Consider the following 5207-nt stretch of genomic DNA (forward strand, 5'->3'; position numbering starts at 1 on the left):
GTTAGCACTAAGGATCTGTTTTACACTCACGATGATCCAGATTGGGCGAATTCGTTCCAACAGTCAACCTTCTGGATGTCTCCAGACCTAGTTGTTGGCATAGTTTGTGTCGCCCTTCCTCCTCTGGTATGGCAATTCTGTCATTTGTGCTACCTTCCTTGGGGATAAGCTCACTCTTCCACCTTTCATGGGGACTCCTTCTCCTATTTAAACACTCACCATTGCTATGATCATCTAGCTAGTAAATTCTGGGATTGAGCTATGCTGTTAGTGTTTTTGAGTTTACTAGATAGCTGGTGTGGGTGTGACAAGTGTGGGATTGTTGATAGCTTGTGGGAGGTTGTGAAGTGCCCTTAACTTTGTGTAAAGCTTATGAGTGAGAGAGAACTTTGTATATTGGGAGATCCATCTTCAAAGAGTGAATGCTTGAGAAATATACTGGTTGGACCCTCTGAGAAGGCTTGCGACATCAAGACTTTGGTTGTAAGCTTGCTCTTATTTCATTATTAATACAATCAATGATGTTTTCCTATGTCTTGTATGTAATTTACTTGATAGCTCATCACTTCTTGACTTTGTGAGTAAATAGATCATTTTTGTTTTCCGTTTACATGTTCTGTTGTATTTCCTTTGCATTGTTTTAGGTTGATCACTCATTGAGGAGAAGGAAGCGAAAACTGGAGCAGCGCAACAGAACTCCATCAACCACCGGTTGAGGTAGGCCTCCAACTATGACTATTTAAGGAAATCTATTGTTGATCTATCCTTGTTGTGACTAGACCCACTCTAGGGCTAGAGGGGTTGCCTCTGTCCACAGAGGGAACACTTTCCTGCATCACAATCACAACCATCTCAGGGTGTAGAAACCTAGTTCCTGCATCCCCCCATACTGCATCGGATGAGACTTCAGTCTGTGCTCCGTGGGCTGATGCCGAAAGGGCAATGTTACACAAAATATTGTCACCATGACTATTTGTAGTCAGTATGGGTCTATCATCAGTCATACTGTCCTCCTAAGCAAGTCTCAAACCTCAGCTCTTCATGTCAAGCTTTGAAAATGAGAGAAAGACCTTAAAAATCAATAAAGCTCTGATTCCGCACTTTCTCTCACTGTTGCCTGCTGTCCCGCACCCCTTGTTCATATTACCTGTAGACCTGCCCTCTCTGTCTCTAAAGGAGTGGGTGCGGACCCCTATGAAAGTAAAAAAGGCGCAAGTTTATTCTAAAAAACTCACTTTGGGTTAATTCTAGATGATTCTAGAAGGAATTTTGATGTGGATGGTTCGCTCTTAGGTGGTTCATGCATCCCAAAAGAGAAGGAGCTAATCCCTTGATGAGAGGAGCTATCCCTTTGAAGGAGGGCTTTATCCCTTTGAAAGAGGACCTAGTAACTTCCCTCCATTGCACTATAAATTAAGGCATTGGGCTGGTTGCTAAGGAGGTTAGAAGCTGAACATTTTTTAGGGTAAATGCTGGTGGAATTGAGACTTCCTAGTTAAGCTTGAGAGGAGAGATCACATACCTTTTGGCTTCATTGGGAAGAGAGTGAAACTTGTCAAAGTAGAGGAGACTTCTTGCTGGACCCTAGGAGGAGCTTGTACAGCATCAAGGCACAGGTTGTAAAGTTCTTCTTTGATTTGAATTAATACAATTAGATTCATTTTTCTCAACAAATTGTCTTATGTAATTTGTTTCATGAATTCCTTGATCATCATGATAAGTATGCTTTATGATATTGGCTTTTCAGGTGCTATTTAATTTGTGTGCTTGTTTGTGTTTGCAGATTCTCGCCAAAGGGAGCTCATTTGGATCAACGGAGCGAGGCTTCCACAAACTTGCATTGGACCCAAGGTAGGCCTAAAACACTTGTTTGCCTTTGTTTATAAATTGCATACTTAGAGAAAGATAGGATTTGATTGGCTTGCTTGTCACTAGATATCATTAGATACTAGGGAGGTCGATCTTGTCCGCAACAACGACTCATTCCGTTTGACAAAATGGCGACCATACTGGGGACTTGATTTTTTTATTTGCTTTACTTTGACTTGAGAAACTGTGTTTTTGTTTCTGTTTTTGGCTTGTTGTGTGTGGAATTGGGTAGATTCAGTAGATCTTGGATTATTTTTTGTTTTTCATACTTTTAGGAGAGGACCGCACCCTCGGCTTGCAACATAGTGCGGACCTATCTGCACTTTTGCTTTTCACACAGAGCGGTACCGCACCTGTGTGAACTGCGGGCCTGTGGACGATGTCAAAATTTTGAAAAACTTAAGATTTTTCTCTTTCAGTCAGCTTAGGATTTGTTTAGGTGTTTTTTGCCTCTGCCCAGACCTGCATGTGACTTGTCAGGAATTTTTCTTAGGTTAATTCCATTGTTATTAGGGTTTTAGGTGAAATTCCTAGAAGTTTTGGTTGCCGGGCTTGATTTTCATTTTGGTCTTGTAGTAGCTCAGAGCTTAGAAGCCTTAGAAGCCTCAGATCACCTTGGTTTTTACTGGCCTTCTTATGAGTCTGACCATTTTGCAAAATTTGCCTTTGTTGAGGAATCCATCTTGTTTCTCTTTGCGAAACTTTGAAAAGACTTGTGTTAAAAGTTTTGGATTTCATTTTTAGAAAAGAAAACAAAAATTGGTTGTTTTTTGACTGATTTGTGATTCTGGACAAATTAGTCCTTAGTGTGCTTATAGCTAAGTAAAACATCCTTGAAAATAAATCTTGTAAGCTTTTACTTCAAATAGTTCTTAGAATTTATAGATCTCAAGATTAGATTTTTCCATAGTTTTGAGTGTTTTATAAAATTAAAAAATCTCTTTTGGAAAAAGTTTGTTTTTGTAGTATTTGAGTGTTTGAAAGAAAAGGGAAATTTTTGTGAGCATAACTAGTTGTCTCGTTTTTGAGTGCATTGGAAAAGACAAAAAGCTCTTCTTTTGATTTGTTTGTTAAGAAAGATTTGTTTTTACAAGAATTTGCATTCTCAACTCTCTCCTAGCTAGAAATTCATTGAAGGGAAAAGATTGCTTATCATCTTAAGTGCATTTTTTAGTGATTTCGAGTCAAGTCTTCACACCATAAGTTTCATCTCCGCACCTCTTGACTTAAAGAAAAACCAATAAAAATAACGCTTAAAGTAAAATCTATTTAGTAATCTTTTTATTTCTAGGGCTCTATTACACCAACATAGCTTAGGCTAGTATCTTGGAGTAGGGAGTAATTAACTCTCCAAGATAGTAAAACAAACAAGTAGCTGTATCTTGCGGTAGGAGAAAAATCCAATTGTTACATCTATGCTCTAGGAAGGCTCCTCTTAAAGGAGAAGCATGAGATCATATCTGAACTAGTGTGGGAATCAATCCTTCTTCATTGGGAACGATAGAAGATATTCACGTATTAAAAATGGTAAACCTCGGATTAACCATTGTCGAGGAGCCTGGGGTCACTTGTTGGTAAACCTTGGATTATGTCAAGAAGCCTTCAAGGGGATTGAGCTTGTTACTCTGCCCTTACGTGCGTATCGGATCGTAGACTATTCCCCCAGGTATATTTGTTTCCGTTGGTAACCATAGTGACCATATTCTATAAGATTCTTTCCTAAGGTGACGGTGGAGGGAAGATCCCACTGTACCTAGAGCAGACGTCGACTAGACTCACATGGATTTTCTGGGGGGTTCTCTTCACTCAAGACAGTTTAGTGGAGAAACTTGTACCAGTCTATTCATTAAGCACGTTGCCGGGGTAACTGTTCCAACCGCCATTTCTGTATTGAACTCTGCGACGTTGGATTTCATCACCAACTAGTGTTTTCAGTACGGAAAGTTACTGTTTGTGTGTGGTTTGATCTCCTAGATTCTTTAGGCATATGATTCAAATTTGTTTGGTTCTTTAGAGGCTTTAGGTGGTTTTCATTGAGATTTTTCTTTGTTTGCGTGTGAAGTAGTTAAAATATTTAATCGTGGTTGAATTACTGAGGAAGTCCCATAGACTTCGGGGCCAACCTCCTGAATTTTCACCGAGCCAGCCTGAAGGGCTACGAGCCCTTGTAACTCCTAGAGACAGTAGAGTAGGGTCACCTGAAGAAGGAGAGTCTTCTTTAGTGGTACATCCTGATTATCAAGCTCTAGTAGCAGATTATAATCCACAATCTGTTTCTATTTCCGAAGTTACTGGTAGTTTTTCATCTACTAGTGATTTAGGTGAGGAACCTGAAATATCTGAACCTGAAACTAAATTTTCTGCTACTCCAACATCGGGGTTTACCTCTTCAACTTCTAGTGGTCCTGGTTCACCCAGGGTAGAAAGAATAATTACCCAAAATATTCCTTCTAGACTTATAGCTATTGAAGAACTTGCTACTCCAGAAGAAGAAGGTATCCTTATCCCTGAAAATCAACCAGTTATAGAACTTAGGGAGCGTGAATCGATCTTTTACAGTCCACCTAGGACCAACGCTTGGTATCTTTCATTGACCAATTTTTTGGAAAACCTGGGACTAAGTTTTTCACCACCTCGCATTCCTTTTCACCCAACACCTAGGGGTTACTATCCTCCGTTAAATATGTCAAGACAGTCGTCCATGTTTTCTAAATTTCCAGAAACCTTTATATACGGCGGTCCTTCTGTTCCCTCTGGGTATCAGTCACTTACTGGTACTTTTTCGGGAGCATCTCCTCAACCTATCGAACAAGGGTTATTAACTGGTAATAACGGTACTACGCCGTTGAGTGTAGAAGATATTCTTATGATGTCAGGTACTATTCCTAATCCTCAACCTCAAGGTGGCTATTTACCGCCTGGGGGGCAGCCTCAAAGTCCTTAATTATCACTTGGGGGGCAACCTCAAGGTACCCAATATCCACCTGGGGGGCAACCTCAAAGACAGTACATACCTACGAGACAGTACGTTCCTCAAGGTCAACCCCAGACTCAATATGTACCTCAAGGTCAACCTCAGTATCAATATGTACCTCAAGGTCAACCCCAGTATCAGTACGTGCCTCAAGGTTATCAACCTCAAGGTCAGTACCCAACCCAAGGTTACCAACCACCTTCCAGTCAATCATTTGTCCAAGGAGCCGGAAATGTACCTTTGAATTATCAACCCTACCCTCAACCCGGTTATGGTCCTCAATTTTCTCAACCTGTTATGGGTCCGTACCCCGAAATGAACTTAGTGTGGGATCCATCTCAAACTCAACAGATCTTGCAACCGA

This window comes from Pinus tabuliformis, chromosome 5_1 (assembly GCF_031772625.1).
Source record: "Pinus tabuliformis cultivar Carrire ecotype Pingquan chromosome 5_1, CPIR1, whole genome shotgun sequence".
Lineage (NCBI taxonomy): Eukaryota > Viridiplantae > Streptophyta > Pinopsida > Pinales > Pinaceae > Pinus > Pinus tabuliformis.